The 8,463-nt window shown below is 38.2% G+C and overlaps 1 long non-coding RNA gene across 1 annotated transcript in view; it reads right to left on the reverse strand.

The window, feature by feature from the left end:
* Window positions 1-7,260, reverse strand: part of LOC105526718 — a 21,112-nt gene extending 13,852 nt beyond the window's left edge. Inside the window, exons 1-3 of the long non-coding RNA XR_001004132.1 lie at window positions 6,982-7,260; window positions 6,194-6,422; window positions 663-780 (exon numbers count right to left, since the gene is read on the reverse strand). This is a non-coding gene — a long non-coding RNA (uncharacterized LOC105526718). The remainder of the gene's footprint in view (window positions 1-662; window positions 781-6,193; window positions 6,423-6,981) is intronic.
* Window positions 7,261-8,463: the final 1,203 nt, after the last annotated feature.

Below are 8,463 nucleotides of genomic sequence, written 5' to 3' on the forward strand. Positions count from 1 at the left end.
TATAGGGTACTCCAGACCAACACTAACAAAGATTAACAACAACCTTTAAGCCGGCCATGGTGATGCATGTCTGTAGTCCTAGCTACTCAGGAGACAGACGTGGGAGGATCGCTTGAGCCCAAGAGGTGGAAGCTTCAGTGAGCCGTGATTGCACCCCTGCACTCCAGCCTGGCGGATAGAGCGAGACTCTGTCTAAAAAAAAAAAAAAAAAAAAAAAGCCATGATATTCAATGCCAATGAACCTTCAGTAAAACTCGTACTCTGAGGCACCGCTGATGGCAACTGAAAAAGATACCTTCCTGGAAAGAATTTAGGAAGCCACAAAAAAATTCCTAGCCTCTGATCCAACTTTTGGGATTTCATCTTGAGAAACTTGTCCAAACAGGAATAAAAGCCATTTGCATGAACATGTCCATTGCAGCACAATTTACACTGATAGGAAATGAGAGGCAACAATATGGCAACGATTAAGGAAGTTACAGTGTATATACTCGATGGAATTTTAATTTCAAGAACGATTATCGGCCCCTGTAATCCCAGCACTTTGGGAGGCCAAGGCAGGTGGATCATTTGAGGTCACGAGTTCAGACCAGCGTGGCCAACATGATGAAGCTCCGTCTCTACTAACAGTACAAAAATTAGGTGGGTGTGGTTATGCTCACCTGTAGTCCGATCTATTCAGGAGGCTGAGGTAAGAGGATTGCTTGAACCCAGGAGGCGGAGGTTGCAGTGAGCCAAGATCATGCCACTACACTCTAGCCTGTGTGACAGAGCAAGATTCTGTTTCAAAAAAAAAAAAAAAAAGAAGAACAATTATCAAATCAAATCAACTGCAATATAAAAAAAATGCTTGGAAAATGTCAAACAAACGAACAAAAATTGTTAAATACAAAGGTATGTGTTGTATTATAGCAACAGTTATGTAATCAATGAATATAATTCAGAAAGATTAGCCAAGGATACACCAGAAGTGATGGCAGTTGCTTTGTTAGGAATACAGCAGTACAGGAGTATAGGTAATTTAAAAGTATTTCTATTTCCCAAATACACCCTACTATGATTACATTTAATAAGTTTAAAATACTACATAAGGCCTTCAGAGAAGGAAATTAAGTATCTTTTCCTATTTCTTTTTCCAGTAAGCAATAATTTCACTTAACTGTCAGTGAAATATCTTCCTTAAACGTGACTTGCATTTCTCGTGCTTTGGCTTAAGTATATTTTATCTTGCTCTGTTGTAAGGATAAACATTTCCATCCCCTCTATTTGTTATTTTGGCTAAGGACACCACATTTCCATGTTAGAATTTCTTCAGTTTTTTTTCTATTGCCTTGAGATTGCATGCAGGTATGTTTAGAACTGAGGATTTAAATTATAAATATACATATATTTAACCTAATAAAGGACTTTCTTTTTGGAGGCACGTTTGATGATTGGCTGGTTAATAATGCAATCTAATTGATGGTGTACTTATAACTCTAAAATTCTATGGTAGTTTCTAGACTGTTCTTGAAAGGCTTATCATTTTTATTTTATTTATTTGTTTGTTTGTTTGTTTATTTATTTATTTTTTGAGACAGAATCTCGCTCTGTCACCCAGGTTGGAGTTCAGTGGCACAATCTCCGCTCACTGCAAGCTTCGCCTCCCGGGTTCACGCCATTCTCCTGCCTCAGCCTCCTGAGTAGCTGGGACTATAGGTGCCTGCAATCATGCCCAGCTGATTTTTTGAATTTTTAGTAGAGATGGGGTTTCACCATGTTAGCCAGGATGGTCTCGATCTCCTGACCTCGTGATCCGCCCGCCTCGGCCTCCCAAAGTACTGGAATTACAGGCTTGAGCCACTGAGCCTGGCCGGCTTATCATTTTAAGTAAGAAACCACACAAATAGGCCAGGTGCCGTGGCTCACACCTGTAATCTCAGCACTTTGGGAGGCCGAGATGGAAAGATCACTTGAGGCCAAGAGTTCAAGACCAGCCTGGGCAACATAGTGAGCTCTCATCGCTATAAAAAATAAGCAAAATTAGCTGGGTGTGGGGGCACACACCTGTGGTCCCAGCTACTCAACAGGCTGAGGTGGGAGGATCACTTGAGCCCTGGAGGTCAAGGCTGCAGTAAGCTGAGATTGCACCACTGCACTCTAGCCTGGGCATCAGAGTGTGATCCTGTTTCTAAGAAAAAAAAAATTAGAAAGAAAAAGAAAAAAGAAGAAATCATGAGCGGGCATGGTGGCTAACGCCTATAATCCCAGCACTTTGGGAGGCCGAGGCAGGCAGATCACCTGAGGTCAGGAGTTTGAGACCAGCCTGGCCAACATGGCGAAACCCTCTCTCTACTAAAAATACAAAAATTAACCAGTTGTGGTGGTGTGTGCCTGTAGTCCCAGCTACCTGGGAGGCTGAGGCAGGAGAATCACTTGAACCAGGAAGTGGAGATTGCAGTGAGCCGAGATCACACCACTGCACTCCAGCCTGGGCAACAGAGCAAAACTCCGTCAAAAAAAAAAATCACACGGATATATCATTTAAGATTAAGCCAGGACATGGGCTTTCTTGTACGTGAGAGCTTTTCTCACCCTTAAGCTAAGTAAATTGGTATTATTCAGCTTTCCTCATATGATTAAAAAAAAAAATCAAACTTTATGGTTGTACACTGAAACTTCTCCAGGTTCCCTCTTTTCTTTTGAGTTGTGGAAACTTGAATTGTATTTATGCAAAAATAAAATATCCAAGATCCTATTATTCTGGGGCCAATTCTGATGGTGATGTTGTCTATTGTTGTCTTTGGATATCTCTTTAGTTCTGCAGAAAACTTACCTACTAATGATGGTTAATAATGTGTGCCTCAGCAGCAACTAATGTGGTAAGATTATAGTTAAGAACCTGGGTTCAAGCACTAGCTTTTTCATTTACTAGATGTGTTCCCTTTGTTGAACAAATAAATGAAACAAGAAACTTACATTTCCTATTACATGTTAGTAAAAGTGAATCAGAATGCCTAATGAGAATAAATGTTTTTAACAGATGATGAGGGAGCTTTAAAAAAATAAATTTTGCTGCACTCTAAGATGTAAAATATATGTAATTATATGTGCATATTAGTGGGTGGATATTCACAACATTGATACTTAGGTGATGGTTATGCAATTGATTGATGCTGAAATATGTTTGTTCAGTGTCACTAAGGAGCCGGCCTCAGATCTTAAACATCTCAACAATTACTATGAGTCCATGGGGGCCATACAAGTTGTAGGCTCCCTTATCACACTTCTGTCTTAAATAGTATTTTTTAAATTACAAGAACCCTTAGCCCAGATAATCTGTGCTGTCATACAGTGAATAGATATCAGATGTGTTGACATATTGATTCTCTCAGCCCACAGGGCAGCCAGGCAGGGCCTGGGGACGTGCTGGATCTCTTGGGAAGACCTTCTTCAGTTGAGAGCTACCTTACCTATTTATGCTGATGTGCTGAACAAATATAATCATTTTCTATGTGTGCATGTGATAGACTCTGGTCTCACTGTAGATCACTTCTACATTCCAATAATATAGTTTGATTTGTCTTGACTTTTCACATTAGTTCTCATTCTAGCTCTTCCTATTTTGTTTAAATTATTTATGTTTTTCTCACAGACAGTGCTGCCTTTTCAAATGTGGGGTGTCCAAGGACTGGAGCATCTGTTAGTGAGCAGCAAGGTTCCTGGCAATGTCTGTATGTGCTTGGAGGCATCATTAAAATGTCCCCAGAACTGTGACTTAGAGCTGGATAAGACAAGAGGGATATGTGGAATCTAACCAGGTCTCAATTAGGAGACATGAAAAGAATTTTAGAAAAAAAAATTAAACTTAAATTATGTTAATATAATCAAATAATAAAACAATCTAGAATGAGTTGCCAAATTAACCCAGCCTTGACACTTATGTAACATGTTGCTTGGTCTCAGTGGCCCTGGGCTGTGAGTCTGCTCCACATGGAGGGCGTGGCCATGGAAGCTTCCACCTGCCCATCATGGTTGAGAGAGAAATTGTCTTGGATGCCTCAGCTTAAGCTCCTTACTGAAATCTCTGGTATGATAGTGGGTAGACCAAATTGTTTTTTTGTTGGAAGTGAATTAGTCCTAAAAAGAGCTAGAATTTAGTAGAGGAATGCTTTTTGAAAAGCAAAAAATTAGTTCTAATATTTCAGGTTTATGTTTGTGGATAAACTGTGACTGTGGTAGTTTTAAGTAATGTAATGTTTAAGAAATTCTGAATATATTAATTATTCAATAGATTAGCCAAATGGCCCTAAATTTAAAATGTGAAACATCACCATTGATCCAGACTTCTCTTAGGTTGAAAAGCTTAAGATAATTTTATGTAATTTATAAGGATTCGGCATAAATACAAGATTACTTATTAGGTTTATTATGCTTATTTAAATACCTAGGAAGGTTTCCTTGTAAGTTAGAAAACTAAAGAACTTTAAAAATTTGAAAACAATAAATGCATAGGTTGCTTAAAATATTTAAGGAAGTTTGCAAATCGGACTAAGCAATAATCAAAGGCCACCTTAAAAGTAAATTTTATAATATTACCTTATTTATAAATCGAATTTTAAAATGTGTAAAATGAACTTAAATGTAAGGGGGAAATTGGGCTTTTGCATTTATTACTTAAATGAATCAAATGTTAATTTTAAAAACCAAAGTGAGCCCTGAATAATTTGTAAGAGTGTTTAGGGATGCCAAAAACTCCTGTTGATCAAAAGATATCACATCCAAAGGGTGATTAAAACATTTATTCCGAAAGGAAAACTTGTGATGTCCATTTTGTTAAAAACGAGAAATTATAATGTTTTATACAAAATAAAGGAATCTTATCATTGCCTCCTTATGATGAAATTAGGGTTTTCATCATTAAAAATGAATTTGTTAGATTTGCAGTCTCATTGATCTCTCAGGATTTAGAAATAATTATTTTTTGCTGAATTAAAGATAGCTCTATTTTTTAATTGTTATTAGCTTCAAAAAGAGTAGTAAATTCACAGGACTGGAAGTTTAAGCTCATCTCGGATGAAAATTGGGATCTTATATTTAAGCAAGAAAGGCATCCACTCTCCCTTGCTTATTTCAGTCTCTCTCTCAGACACATTTAGAAGCAGAAGAGTTATGTATAGTTAAGTTCAGCCTCCCCTGTTTTCAGTAAGAAAACCAAAGCTAAGAAATGTTAGGTAATTTAAGTAAAAATATATGGTGAGAAGTACAATACGATGTGGTTGATGGTTGGCAGGATGTGGAGTCATAAACCCTGTTGGGTTTTTTGTTTGTTTAAGTTTTTTTTTTTTTTTTTTTTTTTTTTTTTTTTTTTTTTTTTTTGTCGGGCGTGGTGGCTCATGCCTGTAATCCCAGAACTTTGGGAGGCCAAGGTGGGCGGATCACCTGATGTCATGAGTTCGAGACCAGCCTGGCCAACATGATGAAACCCCGTCTCTGGAAAAAATACACAAATTAGCTGAGCGTGGTGGTGTGCAACTGTAGTTCCAGCTACTTGGGAGGCTGAGCCACGAGAATCACTTGAACCCAGGAGACGTCCTTGAACCCAGAAGGCAAAGGTTGTGATGCGCCGAGGTTGTGCCACTGCACTCCAGCCTGGGCAACAGAACAAGACTCTGGCTCAAAAATTACCATATGTTTGTTTCCTAATAATAAACATTTATTGAATTCTTTAAGTATTTCAATATGCTTTATATTTATTTATTTCACTTAAACAACAGAGCAACCTAGTGAACTAGGTGATATCCCCATTTTATAGATGGGAAAACTGAGACTCAAAGCGATTAAGATAGTGAGAGGATCATGTGAGCCCAGGAGTTTGAGGCTGCAGGGAACTATGATAGCGCCACTGCACTCCAGCCTAGGTGAGAGTGAGACTCTTCTAAAATACATATATATCTTTTTACATTCAGAAGATCTGATTTTAAAACTTGCCTTTATCATGTGTTTGTTGCCTTGTGACTCTGGGATGTCTTCCTACCAAGACCTTACCCTAGGTTAGCTCAGCAGGTTTTTGTGAGGAGCAAACGTAAGCAAGTATAGGAAAACACTGCCTAAAAGTAATATATTATTCATTCACAATGGGGTGAAACCCAGAACCCTTTTATTCTGATTCAATGTTATTTTGCTGAGTAATTCTTAATCAAGTGTTCGTTACCTTCAAATAATTTTATTTTCCATCTGTGCCCACTTTTGCCTATAGTGATGAATATTTATTGAGTATGCATCTTGTTCTTGGCACCATGTAAGTATCATACACGTCAAGGGATATGAAAACTTGGCTTATGTTATCCAGAGACTTCATGGGATGATGAGAAATGCAGAAAAAAACTGAAATCCTGATCCTCTCTTTTTTCCATCACTTCTCTGCACCTCATATTTTCCATCTATAAAATAAGTGATAATACCACCACATGAAAAATCATAGAAAGAATTTAGCACAGTAACTAGTAAAAGTGAATAAATACAAACCATATGTGATAGCATGGATGAATCCTACTAAGAACAGTTACCACGTAACTGAAGCTAAAAAACTCTTGGAGGACTGAGAGCTGTTACATTTCTGACCAAGTAGAGTAGAAACACCTTGCTAAACACTTCATGTATTCACTAAAGGCCCCAGAAAAGCTGCACCTTTGGAGCAAAACTAAAATAGCTAGTAGTATAGGGTACTCCAGACCAACACTAACAAAGATTAACAACAACCTTTAAGCCGGCCATGGTGATGCATGTCTGTAGTCCTAGCTACTCAGGAGACTGAAGCAGGAGGACTACTTGAGCCCAAGAGTTGAGCCCAGCCTTGGTAATATAGCAGATCCAGTTTTTTATAAAACAAACAAACAAATCCTTTGAAAGAATCAGTAAGCCTGCTGGAAAAAAAAAACTCAAAATAACATTGTTATGTTTAAAGGAAGATTACAAAGTCTAGACAGTAAATGATATAACCTTCACACTGTCCATCATCTAATCCAAGATTCTCATGCAGAGAAGCAAGAAAATGTAATCCAAAAACAAAACCAGCCTTTTGGCCAGAACCGTCATCTTCCAGTAATTTGTCAAAATGACGAATACAAAGGCAAAGAGGAAAGGCACCCAATATATGTTCTCTAGGCCTTTGAGAAAACATGGAGTTGTTCCTTTGGCCACATATATGCAAATTTATAAGAAAGGTGATATTGTAGACATCAAGCGAATGGGTTCAAAAACGAATGCCCCACAGGTGTTACCATGGCAAAACTGGAAGAGTCTACAATTTTACCCAGCATGCTTTTGGCATTGTTTTAAACGAACAAGTTAAGGGCAAGATTCTTGCCAAGAGAATTAATATGCGTATTGAGCACATTAAACACTCTAAGAGCCGAGGTAGCTTCCTGAAAGGTGTGAAGGAAAATGATCAGAAAAAGAAGGAAGCCAAAGAGAAAAGTACCTAGGTTCAACTGAAGCACCAGACTGCTCCACCCAGAGAAGCACACTGTGTGAGAACCAGTGGGAAAGAGCCTGAGCTGCTGGAATGCTGGAATCTCTTCCCTATGAATTCATGTGTAATAGGCATTGAAGAAATAAAATAAAAGACCTCTGGACTGTAAAAGAACAAAAAACAAACCAAAAAAGCAGGAAACCATATAACCAATAGAGGTTGTGTGTGTGTGTGTGGTGTTGTGTGTGGTTAGGCAAGTAAAAACAACAAAAAGCAAACAAACAATAAATCTAACATTTAGGATCAAAATATTATTTGAGGGAGATCCAATGGGATGAGACAAGAAAGGCACACGTAGATAGATTAATATAGGTTACTTATTCTGATTATTGGATTGGATGTTTATTATATTATTGAACGGTGTTGTGAATGGATCAAGGATGATTAACACTCAAAGGTTAGAGTTAACACAATTCTATACATCTGAAGTGCAGGAGAACAGGGTGGGAAGTAAAAAGGAAGAGTAGAAAACAACACAGCATTATAAAGTCTGTGGCAGTAAACAATATAACTTTCTAGAGCATTAAAAAAAGGCCAATGTGAGCACGGCTGGAACTGGAAGACGTTATGTTAAGTGAAATAAGCCAGGAACAGAAAGTTAAACACCACATGTTCTCACACATATGTGGAAGCTAAAAAAAAAAAACTCATGGAGGTGGCCACCAGAGGCTGGGAAGTGAAGCAGAGGAGGAGAGACATGAAAGTGTTCGTTAAGTGAAATAAGCCAGGAACAGAAAGTTAAACACCACATGTTCTCACACATATGTGGAAGCTAAAAAAAAAAAAAAAATGTTAAGCTCATAGAAGTAAAAAGTAGGACTGAGGATACCAGAGGCTGGGGAGGGTCAACGGAAGGGCGGGTCAGGGGCAGGACAGGGAGAGATTTGTTAAAGGACAAAATTACAGGTAGATAGAAGGAATAACTTCTGTTGTTCTATACCACTGTAGGT

Source organism: Colobus angolensis, unplaced genomic scaffold (genome assembly GCF_000951035.1).
Source record: "Colobus angolensis palliatus isolate OR3802 unplaced genomic scaffold, Cang.pa_1.0 Scaffold6, whole genome shotgun sequence".
NCBI classification, from domain to species: domain Eukaryota; kingdom Metazoa; phylum Chordata; class Mammalia; order Primates; family Cercopithecidae; genus Colobus; species Colobus angolensis.